We start from the raw sequence: 26,858 nt of genomic DNA, 5'->3' as shown, positions 1-26,858 counted from the left end.
ATTTCTCTACTTGAACTCTTGCATTTTTTAAAAGGGAAGTCTCAAGGTATTTTTCAGAACTATTAATCCGTATATAGAGAGTTTAAATGAAAATACTATCTAAAATATTCCATGTGAAATTTATATTTTTATAATGCTCTGATATTTGGAGACACGATTTGAGATTGGTTGAAGGTGAGGTGAACTAGAAATTTGGATCCAACTGCTTATCTTATACAGATTTTAAAAACAAGCACTTCATTTTTCTTGCCCTGCTAACAAAACCTGATTCTGTTATAGGAGCTTAATGACATTTTGGAAATTTCTCCTGTCAGAAACAATTATGCAGCAGTTCCTCCTTGTCCAAATGTTTATTTGTCCTTCCCAAAGAACTCTGTAGATTAGTGAGAACTAATGCTACCTTGATTGCAGGAGATTGCATTTCTGAAAATAGAATTATGTCTAGAACTTTCCTGCCATGGAAGTGAGCTAATGTAATTGCATGTGCCCCATTTCTTTTCTGGAAACTTTCTGAGGGTTGAGAGATATCATAGCTTGCTGGCTCTGCTTCTCTGGAAGTAACTATTTATATGCTTGTGGCTGTGTACAATAATCATGGTGTACACAATTTATACTTCTGCTGTTCCAGTTTTTTCACTAGAAATTCAGTTTTGTGCTAACATCTAGCTCATCGAACAAAACAGGATGTCGACCTACTCACTTTAACTAACTTTTCTGTTTAGATGACCCTAAAGTAGTACTCTCATAAAATCTTATAAGGGAGAAACTATAGAGTGGTTTTCGTGTTTTTTTTTTTCCTCCTTTTTCTTTTTCAGAACCAGGACTTGAACCCAAGTCCTCCTGCATGCTAGGCAAGAGCTTTGCCCTTGAACTCCACCCATCTCCATCTCCAGCGTCAGCTCTTGCTGCTCTGTTGCCGACAAAGTTTGAAATGACCTTACTTTTATGAAGACATCATGTCTCCAGTGATTTCAAGAATACTTCTGGTAAATAGTTGTTAGGCACACCTTAGGTGTTCAGTTTACTCTTGCCACATTTTGATTTTGTAAAGTTCTCTTTAGAGGTCAGAATGATGCTATTCGTTTTCCTCACCACAAATCCTTAATTCTCCACTTTTATCTCTCCTCGAACTGAGTAAGCATGCCGTGAGTACTGATTACATAAGGTCATTTCAAACATCGACTTTATTTCACTGCCTCTGGTTTGGCAACAGAGGCCTTTGCCACTTCTTGAAGCTGTCGGGTGTCTGCAATATTTAGCGAGTTACTTCTCTGGGATCACTTGTCTCGGCTCCATCATTAAGGTATAGCAGAGGGTCTTCAGGAGACTACTGCAAACCCGAGTGTTTTGCTCCTCTGCAGCGCTGATTTCTTTCAGTGATATGTAAAAACTATAACCCAGTTTTGTGAACATTTTTACACTTTAGCATTACTAGGCCATATTGTCTTTCATGTACTTTCTTTTTCAATAGTAAGCCCTATTTATATTTGGAACGTTTTTGTGGGTTAGGTCAAACTCAGTGTTTTCTCAGCACTTCCAGGCAGTGCCCTCTGAATTCCGGAGTCAAGTTATTCTCACAATGTCAAACAATATCAGCTGAAATTGTTTTTTCTTTGCCATTTATTTCACTGAAAATAGTCATACAATGAGAAGAAAAAAAACCTTATTTTTCTTCCATTTGCCATATTTATTATAAATATATATTTAACTATAGGTACCTATGGGCTCTGTCTTCTATCTTGCCCTCTAACCCCTAATATCCTTTCTTTCATTGAAACACTGTACTTACCTACTTGATCCTATTCATTTTCTTCTCAAGGCTGTTTTCTTTCCTAGACAAAAACATTGTTTTCTGCATCACCAGTTTTTCATATTAAAAATTATGTCCATTAATATGAAAACATAATGCACAGTTTCTTGTGAAAACAAATAGCATACACATAATGAATGAGCAACAATTATCATCATTTTTTTAGTCATTCAAATCTTACTTTAGTCTGACCTGGTGGTTTTAGGCTTTTCTCCCAGATATTTGAGAGAAGGTGGTAAAAGAGATGCAAGGTCAAGAATGTTTGGATTAAATAATGAGTTCGGGGTCAGCCAGTGCAAATTATTAAAACTCTATATCAACATACAAATTAAAAATTGGGTTGGGATGTAGCTGAGTGGCAGAGCACTTACCTAATTAATACATATGAGGCCCTGTGCCTAATTACTGGTATTGCCAAAAACTTACTTCAGTCACATGAATAAAGATTAAATGCATGGCCAAGTGTGGGAACACATGCCGGCAATTCCTGCACTAAAGAGGTAAAGGCAGGAAGGAGTTCAAGATCATTCTCAGCTGCATAGCTAGGTTTTGAGATCAACTTGAGCTATGTAAAGCCTTGTTTTAAAATAGAAGCATTTAGTTCAGTCCTGATGCAACTTGATGTGCTGGTCTGAGTTGGTAGGGAGGAGGTTCCCAATATTTGGGGGGCAGGGGAAGAGGAGTAGGGGGAAGTGGGAGGGTGGATGGGAACAGGAGGAGAGGAGGGAGGGCCTATGATAGGGATGTAAAATGAATAAATAAATAAATTAAGAAACAATAAAAATTAAAAATTAAGCATTTATTTAACATACTAACAATATTACTTCATTTAATACCTTAGCACGATATATACAAAATCTATTCTATTATTAGATTTATAGATAAGTGATGTGCCATACACTACATTAATTTGCAATACTATAAAATTAAACTATTTTTAACATGCAGAGAATTTCTTTCCTATATCATGGTTATAAGAAAAAAAACTGAGGAAAAATTTTCATTCCTAAAGAGGGTAAGAAATGAATTCCAAAGCTCAGGTTATGAATAAATCTCGTCGTTTCCCTTTCTCCTTCCCTCTCCCTCAGTCTCTCTCTCTCCCCCTATGTCTCCCCTCTATCTCCTTCCCTCTCTCTCTTCCCGTCTCACTGATTTCTTTAAAATATATATTTGCAGCCCTTTATTTCCCTCAATAACTTCAGTATAACATCTTATGAATGTAGAAAAAAGAAGTGATTTAACAATTTCAATGTTTTAATGTAGCAAAAGTTTCCTACATTTTCCCTCTAGCAATGCCCAATATCAAAATTAACCCTTTGTACCCCTTTAGGTGGGTATTGTAATTAACCAACTTTAAACATGTCTCCGTGAGTGGCCGTGAGCACGAGCATACCACAGCATGTGTGTAGCAAGCAAGGTGTAAACTCAGCTGTTGTCCTTCCTCTCCATCTTTCGAGAGGGCATCTCAGTTGTTAGCTACTACTTAAGCAGCCTAGCTGGCCCTTGAATTCCTTTCCCCACCTCCCATCTCACTGTTGAAGCTCTGAGATTTATGTGGGCCCTTACGAATCCAACTCTTGTCATCCTACTTCTGTGGCAAACGCTTTAATTAGTGAGCCCTTTCCTGTCTCCAATCCATTGTTGCTAGTAAGTATAATCAGGCCAATCCAATCAGACTTTGTGATAACTCAAGTAATCGGAGCGCTAACCTGGTTTTGTAGGCAAAGCAAGATTACTACATACTGAGGTCAAAAGAATGAACAAGTTCCAGTTGAAAGTCATTTGGAAATATGCTTTCCTTCCCACATACTTTGTGCGTAGGATTAGACACTCCATTTGAACTCATTTTCTCTGAAACCAAGAAAAGTGCTTTGGCCATTACTGATTAAAATTAACCTGTTTGGGGTTCTTCCAAGTTGCCTTTGATGACAGTATTATAAGTGCTTCATGTGGATTATATAATTTAATCCTCACAACAATCCCTTTAATTTTGGTACAATTAATATCACAGATAAAGACCATGAAGCTTATGACAGCTAATTAAAATGCCTGAAGCCCCTTAGTTGGTAAGTAGTGGAATTGAGCCTTAAAGCCAGGCTGTCTGATACAAAAGCTCCAGACCCCATAATCCTATAAAAGGATGCACTATTCTGAAGCTGAGAAGAGCCACAGAGAGTAGAGTATAGCATAAGTAGAATGAGGGTTGCTGGCTTTCCTTTCCTTTAAGAAAATCTGTGGTAGAATTAAATTTTTAGATCTTTATAAACCTGATAATTCCTCATTCTCTACCCTGGAGAATGTGTCTCCCCCATATTTTGCAATCAGAGATTGCTTCCTGGAAAGGATTACATAGGATAAACGAACAATTTGCTAGAGTTTAACCTTTTCAATATCTAAATTGAGTTTCCAATTCATAAGAAAGATACTTAGACATTGAGCTAGGATTTCTGATAGAGTAGAGCCTAGGTTTTTGAGTTTCAGGTGGACAGGAGCTTGGCCTACTGAAATGAAGTGTGCATTTTTTTTTTTTTTTTTTTTACAATGTACTTAAAAGGACAAACAAGGAATGTACTCACCCTTCTCTTAGAAACTAGAGTAGTCTTCTGGTCACAGAAGAAAAGTCAAACATGAAATAAGTAAGTTAGAATCGATAAAAAAGGCTTTGTGTTCTCTCTTGGATCTGAAGTCCTAAGAGGAAGAGGCAGCGAGTGATCAAGGCCCCAAGTAACCCCACAGGGATTGATTGGGAGGGCATGGAAGATGTCATCATCCTTTTAGAAGATTTTCACAGAAATGAGGTTTTTATGCAGTTAATGTGCATATTTTCTTCCAATGGGGAATCAGAAAGCTTGATATAATTCCAATTTTTTTTTTCTGAGTTTAAGTCAATGTGGAAGAACATTATATTTTTCTTATACAATCACAGTGTATAAAATACACAGTGGGAACTTTAATCCTGGAATTGACTTGAACTATAGACAAGACATGTATAGACAATGAATCCAATCGGAGGAAACAGGATATGTAAATAGAATAACCAGTAGTCAGAAAGAAATTGAGAAATATCAGTTGCTATGAAGGATATGACCCTTGGCTAGGTTTAGTGAAATGAAGCATGTATAGAAGCATGGCTTCAGAATTTTTCATGTCTTTTATAAGTAGCTTTTCTCATTACTGTGACCAGATATATGACAGAGATTCTTGAAGAACAAGTTTATGGTGGTTTCAATTTTAAGTACTACTTCTATTACAAAAGCACAGACATGGAGCTAATGGCTTCAAAGCATGTGGCAGGGGCTCTTACATCTTTGTAGACCAGAAGCTGAAAGTTTGCACTAGAAACAGGGAAGGCTATTACTTACAAAGCTACTCCCTATTTGCCAGCTCTGCTAGGTATGCTATCTATTCCCTGACACTCATAACTTCTCCTAACATTGCCAAGATGGAACCAAGTGTTCAATTATCATTCTATGGGGAAAACTGCAAAAAAACCACCAAACAATAACATCTTGCCTGACTTTGTAATTTAACCTTTAGCAATGATGAGTTCAGGAAATAAAATTACTTTCCAGATAATATTATTTGCACATTTTCTCCCTCCCAAGCTCTCCTCTTAGTAAGTTTGTACATTGTTTGGTTTTGATTATTGTATTATTTTTGAGTGTCCTGTTTTTAAGCTCATTCTAAATTAAGATCTTATGTTGAGAGTTCTCCTGTCACACCATTTTCTCTTTATGTTACAGTTCCTAGTCACAGTTGACTGCATGCCTACTGTGATGGAGTATAAGCCCCATAAACATACATATATTTGTGTGCCTTGTTCCATCACCAGTTGCTATCCAATAATCGGTGCTATCAGATTCTTCTTCTGGATCACTCAGTCCTAAGTGGGATGTATTCATCAAACCCTTCTCTCTCCCTGAGGTTCAGAAGTCTATAATAATTGTAAAGGTTTCACCAGGCATGTTTATAAAATAGGTGTGCAAACCAAAAGTTTATTGGCAGTAACCCCTAATGGACTATATTTGTAAATTAATAATATAATTGTTATTACATTTTAATTTGTGTGTGTGTGTCTGTGTGTGTTTAGGTCATATTATAACTTCAAGGAATCCATTATTTCCTGCTTGAGTCCCAGAGATCAAACTCAAGCCTTAGTCTTGGTGGCAAGTATCTTTACCTGCTGAGCCACCTGACTGGACCTGAAAAACACAGTTTCAGTGGTTTTTGAAAAATGAAAGTAAATACCATGCTGAGCTGATGGATGTGCTTGTTTATTTCACATGAATATTTGGCTGAACATTTGTTACCACATGATGATTGTAGGACATCTTCAAAGTCTTTTGGAATAGGAGGATATTTTGACTTTATAGTCATCAGTTGTGAGAATGCTGATTCACAGAACTCTGAAGCACAAAATGGAAAAAGTAAGTTTAAATTCATTTCAGAAACTGCAGTAAATTTTGTCCTCAAACCAAGCCAAAATCCATTCAGTAATTAAAAACAAAACAAAACCAAAAAGAAAACAAACAAAACAAAACTCAAATAGAAATTTATAGAACCAATCATTATAAAACAATACAATCCAAAGACATACTGATCTCATTCTTATATTAACTGTCTTTCTGGTATAATGAACCTAGTATATAGGCGCATGCTGGACATATAGAAGAAAGGATAAACAAAGTCCTAAGATGAAGCGTAGACAAGCACCATCAGAAACACTTTCGGGTCATTCAGCACTTGGTTTTGCGCTATGCTTTATTCACTGTGTATTTAGAAAGCTTTTCTGTCTTTTGAGTTATTATCCACATGGTGTCACATGACCCCATAGGTGGTTGCCACCCATCTGGAGGAAGGAGAGATTTAGAGTAGTTCAGAAGCCAGTTGCTAGTCAGACTTGTCATTACCTATACTTTATTGGCCTATTTTTTTAGAAGGTCACTGTGTTGACAAATTCAGACAGCCTTGTTTTCCCAAGTAGAGAAATGGATTGGGACACTGAGAGCAGATCCTTTCATTGACGAGATTTTTCAAAAGTTCCACGAGACACTTGCTCTTCTGTTGTGTCAGCTAAATATTAAGTGTTCATATTTATCTTCCAAAGAAAAGGGGGCTGGGTTTTCAGCTGCAAGTAGGATTTTGTCTTAAGAAAGGAGCAGACAAATACCTGGAAAGTTTGCAGATTCTGCATAGCATGATTACAATGGAAATGGGAGTGGCTGAAAGGAATTCAGTCCTTTTTAAAGTAAGGCTGAGAGTCTTGCTCTCATTAGTGAAGCTCTGTTATAGTTCATTTTATGAATAATAATAAAAAAAAACAGTGAGGTGAGCGAGAATACATGTGCACTCTCTTCCCCTCATCCTGATAGCACAACACTCCTTCTGGTCAGTGGAAAGACTTCTCATTCAACAAGTTTCATTTCTACTAAAACTTTAAGAGGAATTCACTAAAGCATGCTCAAAATGCTTAAGCAGCTTGTATGATGTAAATATTTAAAACAAATATATCCAAATACATAAACACTGACTGTCTCATTTTTCTAGTAGATAAATCCAAACCTTTAAACATTTCCGTGGGGGCAGTGAAAAGTCAACTATCTTTGTTCAGATGTTATTTAGCATATCCCTAGATACTGTGGAAATTGTTTGGGGTAGATATTTCCTCCTTTTGACTAAGCCTTTTTAGCATTGTGTAATCTTTTACATGTGGACGTAATCCTTCTAAGGTTAAATGTGTCCACTTAAAATTTTATCCATACAAATGTGTTTTTCTCACTGAACATAATTTTAAGCTGTTAAAAAGATTCTTGCATATCTGGTATTCTTTCACATTTAGTTATACCTTATTTTAATTAAATAATATTGTCCTCATAAAATATTTTGCATACTGTATAGAAGCTTACTTATAAGTCCTTTTTGTCTTATATTTCTTTTTAGTCGAACAAAAGTTTCCGTTTAAGTTCTCTTTTAAAACAGGAGCTTTTGTCAAAACTCTGTCAAAGTGAACAACATTGATCAGTTGAGGGCTGAAGTAACACCCACTCACAGGATCACATCATGGAAATGAAGATTATAAACCAAGTATTGATCAATGATGAAGTATTTACAGAAATGGACACTGAGGACCTGGATGCATCATACTGATCATTTTTACATTCTGTTGAAGAAGAAAAAATTTCAAAGACATTAGACATCATGTCTGAGAACTCAAAGCTTCAAATGCCCTGAGATATAGCTAGAAGAGCAAGATAAATATAGATTTTTATGGGCATACTGGGTTAACAGTTGCATTATCCTGCATTCACTTGGAGGCCTAAGGACCCCTGTGGATGCAAAATGTGTCAAAGTCCTTATGAAATATTCTGAAAATTTATCTTTGTTTAGGTATATAGTTTATAGTCTTCATCAGATATTTTATAAGGATATTAGTGATTGTTAAAAACCAAGACCTAGAAAAACTAATAAATAATCATGACAACTAATAAGATAGTTATTCATATATTTGCTCTTATATTTCTTTATACTTCCACCACAGCCAGGTCGGTATGAGAACTCTCACCACATGTGTACCTCAGGTGACAAGACTCAAACTCTGGGGCTGGTTCTACAAAGGTACCTTGGCTCTGACTCTAAGTGGATTTGTATTTTGAAGAAAAAACTTGTTTATACTTTTTAAGTTTAGTTTTTTCCTAATATCCAAAATGATGTTTTAATTGGGAACAGAGTAGGAGAAAAGATGAATCAGGCTTCTCGACTAGCAAATAGAAACTAGAAAATCTTTACAGTGAGTATTCAATGAAACACGTTGGTAACTGTTGGCAAAGCAAGTAATTCAGTAACGTGAACTGCGATTAGTAACCAACTCCTGTAATCACAGCACTTGAAAGGCCGAGGAAGATGGCCACAAATTTGTATTCAGTCTGTTACGTAGTGGTGTCTAGCCCAATGTGGTCTCCAAAGTGAGACCTTGCTTCAAAAACCTAAGTTACAACAAGCGAACCTAACCCAGCCCAACCAAACCAAGAACAAGCAATTTGGAAAAAAAAAAAAAACAAAAAACAAAACAACCCTATTAAACCCATCTGGTAAATACAATAACAAGCCCTCCTTGTGAGTTCTCTGAACATTTGGACTTTAACAAATGCCCTAAAACTGTGTGTGTCTCAGGGAACATTTGACTGTATTCAGAAGCACTTCAGGAGTTTGTATGTGGGCAGACACAGATGGCTGGGGCCATATGGGCCTGTGGACTTCAAGGATAATCATGTACTAATAAACTGTCTCAGATAATTTCTCCCATCCAAAACCTCCTACTCAGTGCAGGCCTCTCTTTCAAATCTCAGCATCTAAGTCATTTCATACTGGGAGCTCTGAACTTCCCCCACAGGGAGGTATAGTTACAAAGACGTGGGACAATTTCAGGAAAACAACAGGTTGTTGCTAATGCTACTCTCATAAACAAGATTGATGAGCACAGAAAGTTCTAGAGCCATTCATGTGCCAATGTGGAGTTAACATCTTACTTGTGGATACTGAAAATATGGTTTCAGTTTCAGTTTGTTGGGAGGATGGTCCCTAAAACTTGACTGGAACTGCCTGAGATGGTAATAATAAAAAGGGCCAGAAAGTATTTGAAGTGTTAGGCCAGTCTGTGGCTGTCACCTCACTGAAGAAGTTGCTATGAGCTGCCTCATTTTCCCACAAAAATTCTACATATTTTGATAAGGCTGAGGGCAGAAATGAAGCATCATCTTATAAAAATGATATTTTAGCAGAGTTGACCTTGATTCAATTGAATTAGGTGGGGGAAATCAGGATGATAGGATTGTGTTTGCTCACCGGTGCATAAAGGCTGCTGCAGCTACCTGAGTACAAGTGCATACGTGTAGGCGATCTGTCTCAATTTTACAGTCAAGCTGACATTGGCTTATTCCGTCACATGCTAATCTATCTTTGTTTTGCCATATAAAACTGAGCTTCCAAGTCTATTGTTATGGGGAAAGGTACCTTGCTTGCTTGTACTCTGCATGTGCCGTATTCTATACACATGTGGATTCCAACTACAAATCCCTATGGCTGTTTTTCTTAGACTTCTGAAGGGTGAGTTAGAGGAGTGAGTAAGACAGCCCTAACTCTTAATTTCAGAAACAGAGAACAGGACAGGAGCCTACCACAGAGGGTCTCTGAAAGACTCTACCCAGCAGGGTATCAAAGCAGATGCTGAGACTTATAGCTAAACTTTGGGCAGTGTGCAGGGAATCTTATGAAAGAAGTGAGAGATGAAAGACCTGGAGGGGACAGGAGCTCCACAAGGGGAGCAATGGAACCAAAAAAATCTGTGCCCAGGGGTCTTTTCTGAGACTGATACTCTAACCAAGGACCATGCATGGAGATAACCTAGAACCCCTGCACAGATGTAGCCCAAGACAGCTCAGCATCCAAGTTTCCGAATAGTAAGGGGAACAGGAGTTGTCTCTGACATGAAGTCAGTGGCTGGCTCTTTGTTCACCTTCCCCTGAGGGTGGGGGTAGCCTTACCAGGCCACAGAGGAGGACAATACAGCCAATCCTGATGAGACCTGCTAGGCTAGGGCCAGATAGAAGGGGAGAAGCACCTCCCTGTCAATGGACTTGGGGGAGGAAAAGGGGAAAAGAAGAGGGAGGGAGGGGGGGATCAGAAGGGGATGAGGGAAGGAGCTATAGCTGGGATACAAAGTGAATAAATTGTAATTAAAGTAAAAAGAATTCTATAATGACAGAAAAAGGAAAAAAAAAAAAAAAAAAAAAGGAGACCTTAGCCATTAATGAACAGCTTTCAGCAGATAAACAGTTTCCTCCTACCTGGGTGGAGTGAGTTTGGATTTTCCTTTATGGGGTTTGCCCTATGTCCACAGCTCAGCTGAGTGATCTAACTGCTATGCTATGACAACTGCCTTGGCAATCTCATCACCATCCTTTGAGCAAGTTCTTTCTTATCTTACTTCCCTCCACTACTCATACTTCCTGGACTCTTTCCAAAAACACTTACACTCAATTCAATTTCTTCAGCTCAATTCCTAGAAGGAACCTAAGACCCTATGAATAGGAAATTACTGTCAGTAGGTTGGTGATCTCCTCCACCCACCAGGAGTCTTGTCTAGATAAAGGGTGTCCTCTTCAGTCTCCATGGCCCCTGCTGCTAGAAATTTTAGTTAGAGTCCTCCGCATACCCTCCCAGAGACCTGTTGTGATTTAGGTCTATGTTTGTCACAGAGATGGTGCCACCCACCATTTCTTTTTGCTCTGCAGGCCTTCTGCTCTCCCTCCCCTACTCTCCCCAGGCCTGATCACCACCCTTATTTCTCTTTGTGCTCTCTATTCTACCTCATTCCCACTCTTCAACCACTACTTCTGTCTATTCTATTTCCCCTTCTGAGTGAGAGTCACATGTTCTTCCTTGGGTCCCCCTTGCTACTTATCTTCTTGAAGACCATCAGAGCCAGTCAACCAGGGACCAGAAGGGCCTATGGTGTCCGAAGCACCAGCTAAAAATCAATGCACGGTCTAGACCTAGGTCCTCTAGTTATAAGTAGCTAATAGGCATCTTATGCTTCAAGTGAGCCCACTAGTTGGGGGATTAGTGGATATCTCTGACATGGACAATGCTGTCTGCATTTCAATCACTTCTCGCTGATGGGACTGCCCTACCAGGCCATAGAGGAGGAAGACTAACTCAGTCCTCATACAAATAAATGATCTGGATTTTCTGGATAGGGAACTTCCCTATGCTGAAGAAGGGGGTGGTGAAGGAGAGAGGGTGGGACTTGGAGGAGAAGAGGGAGGGGCCATGAAAAAGTACATTGAATTAATTAATAAAAATGAAAAAAAAGAATAGGAAATTATTAAAGGATGCAGAAACATTGTGGCTAGCAGCACAGGAGATATTTGCTCACCCATTCATTCATTCATTCATTCATTCACTCACTGTTCACTCACTGACAACCTTCAGTGTGCTAAGTAGACATTTTAATGATGACTAATAATTCTTCAAGATTATTGGGGAGATCTCAGTTAGTGAGACACCAGCACTTTCCAAAGATGTGAGAATTTAGATTTTTTTTCTTGCTGTTCTAGGGACCAATTCCAAGCAGACACAGTGAAATCAAGATTTACAAACTCTTCATTTGCAAATGACAAAGGGTTAAAATTGAACACATCCTATTTATTTCATGTGCAGAGGGACTCTCTATGCTCCTGGGAGAAAAGTCATTAGTAAATCCTTTACTGTGAGTTGCTTGAGTTTAAGTACGCTAGCTACAAGGTGTTATGTTCTAAATTCTTAGCATAAAAAAACCACATCTTTGTTTAAAATGGTGTGTAGGAAGGTTTCGGGAACACATTTTATTCCCATTCTTTGTTCTGTTCCCTCAGTACCATCTGGTGTAAGGAAGAGCCTTCCTAACTGACATTAATGACTGGGAGGTCCATCGCAAAGTACAAAGTTTATGGAGTAGAAAACATGAGTAGAATAATCAAGGGATCTGCATGAAACTAATATATTTTGTTCAAAACTAAGAAAGGAATTTGAGCATGTTATTAGAGCTTAATATTTTATTATATAAGCTATTTTGTAGTAATTGTAGTAGGATACTACTAGGAAGTCCTGAAGCACAATATATTTTTTTTACTTTTTTCTTTTTTATTTAATTATTTTTATTTTTATTAATTACAGTTCATTCACTTTGTATCCCCCCGTACCTCCCTCCCTCCTCCCCTCCCAAGCTCACCCTCCCTCTTCCCCACCAGTGTCCCTCTCCCAATTCCCTAATAAGGGAGGTCCTCCTCCCTTTCCTTCTGATCCTAGTCTATGAGATCTCATCAGGAGTGGCTGCATTGTCTTCTGTGGCCTGGTAAGGCTGCTCCCCCTTTAGGGAGAGGTGATCAAAGAGCAGGTCAATCAGTTCATGTCAGAGACAGTGCCTGTCCCCATTACTATGGAGGCCACTTGGACACTGAACTACCATCGGCTACCTCTGGAACACAATATTTTATGGGAGAATTTAGTTGTGTTCCTAAAAGAAAATGGTTCCATTGTTTATAAAATTTTTGACTTCTACTTATTCCCATTCTAAAGAACTCTGAGTGAGTAAAGTCAGCCCCCAAGACTCCCAGAAGTTAGCTAGTGTCATCTACTCTGATACAGGAAACATACAAATATTGTTTGTGCATGTGTCTCTTTATGTTGTCCCTTATTGCTTTATAATAACACTGCTTATGTTAATAGAAATGTTGTGGTTTGTAGACATTTTAAATGTCAGCTATTGAAGCTCTTAATATTTATTATTCTCAGATCCCATTCTGCTGTTATCCTTGTTCTTTATCAGACAACAAAATCTCTTCCTCCCACACACCAGTGTAAACAGTCTAACACACATAGCTCATGTATACATACAACTTATTTTAGGTCCAGCTGTGTGTGCCTTCTGCATCCTTCAGGAATTCATTCAAGAAGGGAACAAGTTAGGGGAAAAGAGGAGAGGAAATGGATGTGGGGGAGATTTACAGTCACAAATAATTTTGAGATTTTTTTTCTAAGTTGAGTATTTCAATATACAATATCTTGTACATTGTAGAAATTTAAATTAAGGTTGGCATCTAAAGAAGTTAAGAATATTAAGATACAGTGAAATATAGCGTTTTTGGTTGTGGGGATCATTACTCTGGCCTATCTACTGTCCTTATCACTCAGAAATCAGAGACCAGTGTGTCTAACCTCACTGTGACACGGTGAAAAGCTGGTAGGAGGTGTGTGTCTGGTAGAGGAAGCCAAGAAGTAATCCTATACACATCCCACACAGCGGTGGCACCACACGAGAGAAGGGCTTTCTGCTGTTGCCACCGACACATCTTGAGACTAGAAGCAGGACAGCTCAAAGATGCATATCTAATTGCAATGCAGGTATGAGAAATAATGTCATGTGTCGATTTAAAACAATGGGGAGCCCTTGAAAGCACTCACTACTTTGTAGCACCTAGGTTAGGGTTAGGGTTAGGAGGAGCTGTTAATGCACATTTACTCTTTAAAATGAGTTTTCCCTTCAGCCAGGGTAGCAGCTAGATAGTGCACTCCTTTTGCTAGCATATGCAGGGCTTTATGTCCAAGATTGGTGAGTTACCCTTGTAAAGTATCATGGAAACAAACATGAATGAGACATAGACTTACCCAGGCAAACACAAGGTACTACATAAGCCAAGAAGGAAATTAGGATAGAATGCAAATACCTGACACAATTATACTTGCTTTTCCTCACTGCAATTTGTACGATCAAGCTCCCCTGACCCTTCCCCCGCTGACTTTTCACCCTGCTGACCTTTCATCCTGCTACCATTTACTCCTGTTGCCTTACTAGGAGGAGATGGGAAGAGATCAGTCTGGTCCTACACGCATGATAGGCGTGGCTTTTCCCCCTTCATTGTCATTTCTTTTGAGTTTAGTCTCTGACTTTTACTGATGTTTGAAACACTATCAGCATTTTTGTTTGAAGTTTCCATTATGTTGAGAATGTGCTGAAACCTGAAGTTCCTGGAGGATTTTGATGATGAAATATAAGTGATTCATTCACTGGATGGATTTTGCCTTCTAATACTAAGAAGGCATCCGCTCTTTGTATGTGTATGCTTTGATTTATTAAAGCTAATCCAGAGAGGAATGTTGAGAAAATATATCATTCATTCATTCATGTGATTTAAAGAAAAATACAAACAAAACATAATGAAAAGCAATCATACCTTGAGAACTTAGTGTATGCAAAGCTCTGCAGTAGTGGGAAAATCAATCTGCATATGAATTGCTAGAATAATAACTCCTATTTTTTTTTAAGCACAGACTATATTCAGTTCTGTTGTGGTGAGTGTGTGTTGGTTCTCCATACTGGAAGAATTTGCAGAGTTGTTTCTGTAGGCTCACATCAGAATGGTTATCAGCCCATGGTAGCATTGAGCAGAGTCAGAGACAACCTACGGTTTGAGTGATGCAGCCTTTAAAACTATGGTGGCTATGGGAGATCAGCATACATTCAGGAGAGGCAAAGAACCTGGCCTGCCAGTCCCTAAAAGGAAAGGTGCATAATCTCATGTGCAAGCACACAAGCATAGTGAATGAAAGGAAGTGCTGGCGTCCTTTGCTTCGAAGCCCTTCTCTTGGGTATGAGCACATCAGTTAGTTCAGAATAGGAATGACGCTGAGTGCCATTTTGATATTCCTGTCTGTCACTGCTGTGTTGAAAAGCAGTCATTTCTGGGAACTTAAGAGGCATTTCTCAGCAGTCACCATAATGTTTACCCTCAGGGAATTCAGCCCAACAATGTCAGCAACCAAATTGGCTTAAAGTTATTTCATCTCCAAAGGTCTCTGTCACGTTCAAAAAGAGCAAATCATCCTTAATCTGCAGTTGAAATTGAAAGTGAAAGACAGGAGGTATTAACCTGAGTCTCCACTCTAGTCGCATCCCACAACTGCAGTCAAATGTCCCACTGGAATGACAGGCAGGAGCAGCAAGCCGGCATTTCTGATCTAAAATATTAATCATTCTCTTTGTAGACCTTCAAGATGGCTTGCAAGTGACAAAACATTCTAAAAAGCACAGGGGATAATAGGCACATTCCGTACGAGACTTGGAAAACGATGCTCACAGCAGAGGAAATATTCAGACGAGGCCAATGACTGTGTAATTGTTAGAGCATTAGAATCCTCTATACTTATGCACAATATAAGTCCTTCTGCCACTGCAACCCCGTAACATGTACAAATATCGTCCCTGCTTCAAATGTAGCAACGCTATCATGCACATTTCTTTTTGCTCTGAGTTGACATATCAACACCCAAAGTTGAAGAGAAGAGGGAATTAAAAAAAAATAGAGAAGACACAGCGTTTTATTTTAGATCCTGGGTAATAAGTTTGAACTCATCAAGTCTCCAGGCTTTGCTTATTCTGTTAAGCTCTGTTGTTTATTAATTTCAATCAGCTGTCAATGCTTCATAAGGTCTGTGTTCAAGATATGGCATCAGTGATTCTGAGAACTTGTGGTCCCAAAACGGAGTCATGGCAGAACATACGACATATGACCCTGGAGTGAGATGCTCACCCAGTGTTCCACCTGCTGGCCTCCACAGGACATCCTTGGCAACAGGACATCATGATCTGGAGCCTTGCTCTCAATAACTCTCAGTATTGAGTGTAGTTGGGGGATTCCAATACCTGAAAAATAGGATGTGTCAGTGTCTGAAAGATTTGAGCACAGCATTGCAACAAAGTAAAAATTCAACACCGTAAAATTTTGTTTCCTGAACAAACTCATTTAAAATGTTGTACAAAATTGCTTTGGTGTTGTGTTTATATAGTATATCCAAAACACACATGAATTTCTCATTTGATTTGGGTCCTGTCCTCAAGATATCTTATTGTGTTTATAAAGCTATTCCAGAATATGAAATAATTTACAAAACCTGTAACAATTTTGGTTATATATAGATAGATAGATAGATAGATAGATAGATATAGATATAGATATATATAGATATATAGATATAGATATATAGATATATATATTTGGATAACAGATACTCTGCAAATACACTGTAACAAACTCTACAAGTGTACTTTGAATACTTTTATTATGATACTTCTGCCATAGTCTCTCTCTTACATGGAAGCCCACCAAGTGTTTTTCATAACATTCTCCTTATAATTGCAATGATGTCACCTGAATGTACATGGGTTCACAATTGTGGCAAGGCGGGTGACTTAAGGCATTGTCTCTCACCTCCAGAAAAGTACCTACCACAGGACAAGAGCCTGGGAAATGAGATGTCTTATCTCTTGCCTATCTCTTGTTTATGGTGCTCCTCCCACAGTTTCCTTCTGTTCCTTGCTTTCCTGGGTTCCTTGCTGCTGCATCATTTCACCTCACTCTTCGCTTTGCTGGGATGCTAATTCATAACCTTCCCAGATTCCTCTGTCTCTTGGATGCACCTTCTGGCTTTGCTTGGCAAGTCTCAAGTATGTATATGTATTTGGAGAAGGGTGGGCGGGAAGGGTGTCCTTCGTACACCTTAACTATCCCATTGCAGGGAAGCTTTCTGGCTTCTCTACAAGGAGATGCGGTCAAGGACTCATTACACCCAACCCCATCTTGAGATTACCTGTTCTTGTATAGACTGGCATATCTGCATACTTTCCCAGAAACCTCCACTGGAAGGCCTTATCCATGTACACCTGGCTGTGTACATACATTGGCTCAATAATTTGTTTTCGTTTTCCTTGCCCTTGACCCTTGCGCATGTATCCCTGACTTAGAAGAAACCATTTTTGGGGAGGTGATTCTTAAAAATGGGTGATTATTTAACCTGCATTTCATCTTTCCTGTGTCATTCAGTGGGAGACCCAGTGCATAGGTGAGTGGCACATTGGTTTTTTTGCACTATTGGTAGAAAATAGATGGACTTAACTCTCACTTTCAGTTTAGCTAATTTCTTTAATAATTGTCAGTGCACCTGACTCTTGATTAGAATTGCCATGTATATACATACATATGTATGTATGTGTGTGCGTGTGTGTGTTTGTGTAAAGCTTATTTAGAGTTGCCATTTCCCTACTTCAATTTAAGTTCTGTGGTTCTTGGGCCCTTGCTTTCTTTTTCCCTTGCTATACTAAAGTACCAGATGAAAAGCTGAATATGCTTTTCCATTAATAGAACTATAAACACACATTATAAAAGATAAGTCACAAAGCTGCTAACTTCCATGGTCTGGGGCTTCCCACAGGAAAATCAACATATAACATGATTTCCACAGAATGTAAATAAGATTCAAGCCTTTATCATTAATTCTCAGATCTTCTTTTACCTGCTGTTAAGTCTCCTTTATACAATGTCTTCATTCACCTGCCAACACTCATCCACAGACCCTTGAAACAATGCTTTATATAACTGATTCTGGTTGACACTTATCATCCCACTTTTTCTACCTGATGCTGAGTGCTACTTAGGTAGAACATTATTTTCCTAGTTGTTAACTTTTGATTCTTTTACCAAATTTCCCATCTTTTTCCTCTTGTGGGTTCCAGGAATCTTACAGTTGACCTACTTTTCTTATTACAAAAGATGTTAACGTCTAAAACAGAAGTTGGCAAACTGACCAATTTGACAAATCTAGCGTAGACTTTGTTTTTCTGAATTCCCAGAACTATGAAGGTTTTACATTTTTAAAAGATGCTTAAAAATAATATATGATAGAGATGGAATGTGGCCAATAAACCTAAAATATTTACTATATGACTCTTTGGGGGATGACCATGCTGCAGAGTATATCTAGCTTGCCTCCAAGTAGCCAACACTCAGAGAATCACTTGTTATCAGTAGAAGTAGTGCATTAAAATGAACACCTATCCTCAGAGAGAACCATTTACCTGATTATAGGTGAAATGGGGGGTCCTGTATTTGATTTCCTTACCAGGTATTAAAGCATTTCAAGGTGACTTCTTGTATAAACATTGGGACAAATTTTTTCTTGTTCTTTTAAATGGTAAGAAGGCATTTTCGTATTTGCGTTTTTCTGATCTTCTATCCAGAGCAGAGTAGACAGCCACATTAGGAGTCCAGCACATGTTCTCTTTGTTCTCTGAATCTTGGGGTCAACTATGAGCAAAGCTTATAATGGTGAGGTGTCTAGAAGTTCATATAAGGAACAATACTATGGTAAGTTTTTAATTGCATGCTGTCCATGATAAGTAGACCAAGGTGAGAATGGAAAGGAATGCCATACCAAGAGAACAATTTGAAATCTCATTTATTGAAAGTAGAAATTTATGTGTCCCCATTGGCTTTTCTCTTATTTAGATTACTAGGTCTGAAGAAAAAAAGTTGACTACAATTTATGAGTACAAAAGTGGTTTTGTCTGTGGAGTGTAATAAACTTTACTGATTCAATAAATATACATTGAACACATGTTGTTTATCAAGACTTGTGAATCTTGTTTTTGATTTTTTAATTTTAATTTTTATTAATTACACTTTATTCACTTTGTATCCCCCCATAAACCCCTCCTACCTCCCCTCCTAATCCCACCTTCTCTCCCCCTTCTCCACTCATGCCCCTCCCCAAGTCCGCTGATAGGGGAGGTCTTCCTCTCCTTTCTTCTGATCCTAGTCTATCAGATCTCATTAGGAGTGATTGCATTGTCATCTTCTATGGCCTGGTAAGGATGTTCCCCCCTCAGAAGAAGGTGATCAAAGAGCAGGTCAATCAGTTTATGTCAGAGGCAGTCCCTCTTCCCATTACTATGGAACCCACTTGGACACTGAACTGCCATGGGCTACATCTGTGCAGGGGTTCTAGGTTAGGTTATCTCCATGCATGGTATTTGGTTGGAGTATGAGTCTCTGGAAAGACCCCTGTGTTCAAATTTTCTGGTTCTGTTGCTCTCCTTGTGGAGCTCCTATCCTCTCCAGATCTTACTATTTCCCCCTTCTTTCATAAGATTCCCTGCATTCTGCCCAACAGTTGGCCATAAGTCTCAGCATCTGCTTTGATAAAGACTTGGGAATCTTACAATTGACTCAGGGCTTATTCTTACTATCAGGAATAAAACTATGAGCAAAATGATATTTCCATTTTGTCTTATCCTTGTGATGATGTGCATGTAATATACCATATGTCAGATGGTGGCACATAGCATGGAGGTAAATATCACAGAATAAAAGTAATAGGATATATTGAATACACGTGTTTGTCTGTTGAGTCAGAATTAACTGTGTCTTGAATGACATACTGAAAAATAGAACAGAGACAGTATGAAACATAGTACTGAGATCAACACTTCAGCCCATAAAATCAGGCATGTGTCACCTGCAATTCTAGCAGTCCAGAGGCACAGGAAAGGGATTTACGAAGCAAGTTGGCCAATGTGTCCAACAGATTGTTGGGTCTTGTTTATGCATTCATTCTGTTAGTCTGTGTCTTTTTATTGGAGAGTTGAGTCCATTGATCTTAAGAGAGATTAATGACCAGTGGATGTTAGATCTTTTGATTTTAATGTTGCTTGTGATAGTGTGTTTGTGTGCTTGGCTACTTTTAGTTTTGCTGTAGTGAGGTTATTTATTTCCTGTGTTTTCCTGAATGCAATTAGCTTTCTTGGGTTGTAGTTTTCCTTCTAGTATCTTCTGTAATGCTGGATTTTGTGGGTAGGTATTGTTTAAATTTGCTTTTTTATCATTGAATATCTTGTTTTAGGGTCAGATAGAAGGGGAGGAGGACCTTCCCTATCAGTAGACTGGGGAAGGAGCATAGGAGGAGAAGAGGGAAGGAGGGTAGGATTGGGAAGGGATGAGGAAAGGGACTACAACCAGGATACAAAGTGAATAAATTGTAATGAATAAAAAATAATAAAATAAAATGTGGAGCTATTGGAGAAAACACCTTATGTCAACTACCTACAGGTTACACACACACACACACACACACACACACACACACACACACAAGCATCCCTTCCTCACATCAGTATACGGATGCACATGTACACTACAGACGCAAATTTTTGAAAAGTAGAAATTATGGTAGTTGGGGCATTAACGTTTGTTGTAAAGATAGCAAGAAGGCCAGTACAAGTGGGAGGAAAGAAGCACAGTGGAGACATGAGCTCAGAGATGCCTCTAGGTACCAGATAGAAGGGATGCTCAGCATGTTATCTTTTATTATAAATGAGCTAGGAGCAACTAGGGACTTTGAGCATAAGACTGCAATTCAGTACTCAAAAAATTGGAGTTTACTTTTCTCTGCGGAGATTAAGCTGAATGAGAGAGGAAATCCTGACAGGTCAGCTAGAGAAGCATTTAAAACATTTAAAAACTGAGGGTGCTCAAGAACAAGGTAACGGTGACAGCAGCATACAAAATCGTTATTTAAAGAATGTAATTGTATATTGAAGCCACAGTATTGTGTTGTATTCTATTGCATATTGTGTACAAAAATAAGACAAAAGGAGAACAAAAAATAATCTATAATTTTAATGCAGTGCAAATGAAACTGATGGAAAAAAATGTGGGAAGAAGGTAAAGTTTTGATAGAATGAACCAGAAGTTGGATGCCAGATTTGGTAATTTTTACCTAACTGTTTGATATCCCAGCGGAGACCTAAGTGAGACAGAAATACATGCAAGCCAGAGGGAAGTGAGGCTGCAGGTATATATTTGGGAGTTACCATTTTATAAACTTTGTAAAGGTGTGAAATGGAATAAAAGGTCCCCAGGGAGTTTTGAAAAAGAAAATGCCTGAGACCTAAGTGCTGGGCTGTAGAAGTAGATGTAGTAAGACAAACAGGGAAGACTGAAAATTACCATCAAAAGCCCAGGGTCAAGTGAAGGAGAGGTTGGTGTTGGAAAACAGGTGAGGCAAGTATGTTGAGGAGATGTGACAAATTCTATTAAATGATGTTCATGGGGAGTCAAATACTCCATTCACAGCTCAGTGATATTTTTTAGGGACTTTAGAGGTGGTGTACATTCAAGAGAAAATAGAGGAGACACTGCAGAAGTAGGGATTTTTTTTAATTACTTGTAAAGGAATATGGTAAGTAGAAATGAAAGAAATTAGATGACTTGAAAATGTACAGCTTCATGGGGAATTAATTTTAGAGTATTTGTATGCTACTTGGAACCAAAGATTGTTTCAAAAAGCAGAAGAGAAGTGGGGGGCGGTGTCTAGGATGGTTAGAGGTATTGACCTTTGATAAATTTGTTTAAGTCTTTCATGAAAGATGTAGAACTAGGCTAAGAGATGTTGGAAAGTTTATAGAAACTTCTATTCTTTCAGTAAAAAACATGAATGGAAGAATAACGTAAGTGAGGAGTCAATGTTGGGAGCTGGGGAACAGATCAGGGATGAGACTAATTAAAGAAGCTAATGAGGTCATGTCCATGTGAAAATGGTACCAAAGCTCAAAGGTACTAAACTTAAGGCAATGGATCAGACCTCCATGAAGAGTCAAGTTCAAGTTATGAGAATTGCAGGGTGATGTAGACATGCACCAGGAAATATCAACACTAATATGACAATGGAATGTCTTTATTTAATAGCGGAAAAATGACACCTAAGCATGACACTTAGCTATGAAATACTTGTTCATTCTCTAATTCTACCTGGGCATGGTACATGGAGAGGGTGTAGGACAAAATGTTTACATCAAGAGGAATTTATTCAATTTCTAACATTACATTTTTATAAATGAAACCACATATTTTGTGAACCAAAATAATTGGATGAAAGTATAATGAGACAGTCTTAGCTGTCTCATTAACCTGTACTTCTAATTGGGTTAACAGCCAATCTATTCAGTTCTAATTTAGAATTTTCTCAGGACTTTTTCTAATAATTTTCAGAGAGTCTTGTGAAATCACAAAAGACACATCAAAAGGCACCTATTATCATTATCATTTCTTTGGTGATTGGTCCTTTTCTTAAGACATGGGTGTAGAAATTTAATGTATACTTAACTTTATTTAAAAATAGTTTGATGAGACTTGCCATATTGTGGAATTTATTATTAAAGTATAACTTAGGGAACTGGAATACCATGGTGTTGTGGACATTCTTTCAAATTGAATTTTATGAACAAGGGGATATTTTAAAGAGCTAGTGTTTCTGCTCTGTTATGTTTCACACTTATATTCTTAAATGACCTTTCTATTTCATTTACAATCATTCTAAAGGGAGATTTTCTTCCTTGTATATTCTAAAGCACCAGAGAAACCTTTATACTAAGCTAGCTCTAAAGATCAATCTTTAACATTTAATAGATGGATTGCAAACACAAAAGGCTTAAACTCATCAAACCCTTGATACAGAATGCCCTGTATTTTATAGCTTATTATATTTTCTCATTACCCAGTATGAATGTTGTTCAAGGTTACACCTTGCTATTCTATAGTTTTATATGCATCATATTGGTATTTAGATTAGACAGGAACAGTTGACTGCTAACATTATATAAGACTCATTCAGAGGGAACCATTAGTTCATAAATAAATTTCATATATGCCAGAATGAACAAAAGTTTAAATTAAATTTTGCCTTTTAAAAATTAGAATGCTGCATTATAAATCTCTGTGATGTTGTCTGATAAACAACCATGTCATATAGAAAGATTGTGGGGCCTAATATACTTTGTAGCTGTCATTTAGCAGGTCAAACAACAGTTTCTTCCCCACATTAAATAAATAATATACCACTGCACCATTTCCTGGGACCTACTCTGAAATGTGGCCCCCAAGACCAACATGGATCAAGGAGCAGCCGCCTGACCCCAACAGTGGCCATGTCTGCCCAGGGCCTTATGTGCTTTAATTCCTTTATGCATTCCACACCCCAGTTCCTGGTCTGATCCATTTCCTGGGACCCACTCCAATCTGATGCCCCTGAGAACTAGCACGTATCATTGAGCAAAAGGAAAACCAGAGGACTGCAGCCATCTGGGACCATGAGCTCTATCTACAACCCCAGAGACCTAGTACCATCAGAGACTACAAGGGCTGCTAATAACAGAGTCAACCAAATGGCTAGTGGTCAGCCCATGAACACCAGCAACAAAACCCAGAGCAAGATGACACCACCAAAACCCAGCTATTCTACCAAATGTACAGAACAAAGAAAGAATGTTAAAAGCTGTATGGGAAAAAGACCAAGTTACATGTAAAGGAAAACCTATCAAAACTACATCTGACTTCTCAACAGAGACTATGAAAGCCAGAAAGGCCTGCGACACTAAGAGAGCCTAACTGTCAACCTAGACGTCTATACCCAGCAAAACTTTCAATCACCGTAGATGGAGAAAACAAATTATTCCATGACAAAACCAAGTTTAAACAGCACATGGTCACAAACAAAGCCCTATGAAAGATACTAGAAGGAAAATCCCAACCTAAGGAGGCTAATTATTTCCAGGAAAACACAGGAAACAAATAACCCCACAGCTACAAGACTAAAAGAAAGAAAGCACGCACATAAACACTCTACCACGACCAACATCAAAATAGCAGAAAGTAACAACCACTGGTCATTAATAGCTCTCATCATCAGAAGCCTCAACACTCCAATAAAAAGACAAAGGCTAACAGAATGAATGCATAAACAGGACCCAGCATTCTGTTACATACAAGAAACACACCTTAGCAATAATGATAGCCATTATCTCAGAACACAGGTCTGGAAAAAGGTTTTCAAGCAAACACACACAAGAAACAAGCTGGAGTAACTATGCTAAAATCTAATAAAATAGACTGTCAACCAAAATTAATCAAACTAGTTGGGGAAGGACATTTTAAACTCATCAAAGGAAAAATCTACCAAGAGGATGTCTCAGTTCTGAACATATATTCTCCAAATCAAAGGGCACCCACGTTTGTAAAAGAAATATTATTATATCTTTTTTTTTTCTCCTCCAGCTCTGCTTTCCTAGCTCTTGACCCTTCTCCTCCTTCTCCTCCCACTCCTCTCCTGCCTTCTGGCTCCTCCCCTCTTTCCTTTCCTCTGTCTCCTCCCTGCTCAACATTGTGTCTAGTTGCTTTATTTTGTTCCTGTTTACACAAGAATTGAGACAGGATGCTTAGAATGAGTATCACAATGCAGTATCCTGATTGAAACCACAGAGTTGGGAGTGGGGTGGGGGAGAAATCAGCATTTAAATGAACAAGGGTAAGGTGTATACATTAAAAAAAAAAACAAAACAAACATTATACCAACATTTCCCCCTTTAAGTCCAATAAAAGGCTTCTTTTCTTTCAATACAATAATAATTATGAAATTATGAAAACTGTTAGGTAAAATCTACATGTGCAATGTCCAGTCCATGTGTATTTAGCACATGGAGAGGGTATCTTAGGAGAAAGTATCTGATTATCCTATCTATCTTGACAAGTTTAAAATTCTATATCTAAATTAATTTTTATCCTTATTGGTATTACCTATATGAAAAGATTTCTTAACTTCTAAACAACTTAAGCTTAAATGTGGTACTGTAACTATTTGGTCTTCAACCCCATTAGAGACTTGAGAAGGAATAAAATTAGTTATGAGAGTAAATAGGAAGTGCATGTTAGCAGCTTCCAAAAAATAAAAATTGACAGAGACAGTTTGGTGCTGAACAGTCACCCATAACTCTCTATAACGTTGGAGCATCATCTTCAGGCTTCTGGCTCAGAATATTTTGACAGACATATATGTGAAGCAGGAAATTTTTAGGACTTGCTTACCCTGTCTTGGCAGAGTTCTGCAGTTAAACCACACATTGAACCCCACATGTTAATGTAGTAAATCAAGACACCTTTCTCACCAACAGACAGATCATTGGGACAGAAACTAAGCAGAGAAATATGATACTAACCAATGTTATAAGTCGATTAGACCTAACAGATATCCACAGAACATTCCATCCAAACACAAAAAAAAATATACTTTCTTCCCAGTATCTCATCGAACCTTCTCAAAAACTGACCACATCCTTGGACACAAAGCAAGCCTCAACAAATATCAGAAAATTGAATATCACCTTGCATTCTATCAGACCACCATGGATTAAAGCTAGATGTCAACAACAACAGAAACAATAAAATTCCTATAATGTCATGGAAACTGAACAACTCTCTACTCAATGACCACTGGGTCAGGGAGGAAATAAAGAAAGAAATTATGCACTTTCTAGAATTCAGTGAAAATGAAGCCACAACATACCCAAACTTATGAGAAACAATGAAAGCAGTGCTAAGAGGAAAGTTCTTTGAGCTAAGTGCCTTTACAAAGAAAGTGGAGAGAGGTCATAATAGCAACTTAACAGCTCACCTAAAAGCTCTAGAAAAAAAATAAATAAAAGAAAAGAACCAAACACACCCAAGAAGAGTTGAAGGCAGGAAATAATCAAACTCAGGACTGAAATCAATGACCTAGAAACAAAGAGAACAATACAGAGAAGCACCAAAACCAAGAGCTGTTTATTTGAGAAAATCAACAACAGAGACAAACCCTTAGCCAAACTAACTAATATACAGAGGGAGAATATCCAAATTAATAAAATCAGAAATGAAAATGGGAAAAAACACAGACACTATGACAATCAAAAGAATCATTAGATAGTGCTTCAAAAACCTGTATACTACACAATTGGAAAATCTAAATGAAATGGATAATTTTCTTTATAGATACCACTTACCAAAGCTAAATCAAGATCAGGTTAACAATTTAAATAAACCTATAACCTCTAAGGAAATAGAAGAAGTCATCAAAATCTCTCAACCAAAAAGAGACCTGGGCTAGATGATGTTTGCACAGAATTCTATGAAAATTACAAGGAAAAAATAATACCAATACTCCTCAAAGTATTTTACAAAATAGAAATAGAAGGAACATTGCCAAACTCATTCTATGAGGTAGCAGTCACCCTGGTACCTAAACCACATAAAGACCCAACAAAGAAAGAGAATTTAAGACCAATCTCCCTTATGAACATTAATGCAAAAATGCTCAATAAAATACTTGCAAATAAAATTGAGGAATGCATCAAAAATATCATCCACCATGATCAAGTAGGCTTGATCCCAGGAATGCAGGAATGGTTCAACATAGGAAAATCCATCAATGTCATCCACCATATAAACAAACTGAAAGAAAAAACCCACATGATCATCTTATTAGATACTGAAAAGGCCTTAGACAATATTCAACACCCCTTCATGACTTAGAGAGATCAGGAATAAAATTCACATCATAAGCACAATAATAGCATTATATAGGAAAGCAATAGCCACAATCAAGTTAAATAGAGAGAAACTTAAAAGTGTTTCTGCTACAACTACAGACAAGACAAGGTTGCCCACTCTCACCATATCTCTTCAACATAGTACTTGAAGTTAGAGATAGCAATAATGCAAGTTAAGAAGATGAAGAGGGTACAAATTGGAAAATAAGTCAAAGCATTGCTATTTGTAGATGATAGTATATATAGCTTCTACCAGAGAATTCC

Source organism: Psammomys obesus, unplaced genomic scaffold (assembly GCF_907164565.1).
Source record: "Psammomys obesus unplaced genomic scaffold, mPsaObe1.curated_primary_1811, whole genome shotgun sequence".
Taxonomy (NCBI): Eukaryota; Metazoa; Chordata; class Mammalia; order Rodentia; family Muridae; genus Psammomys; species Psammomys obesus.
Note: the sequence above shows the minus strand (reverse complement) of the source record.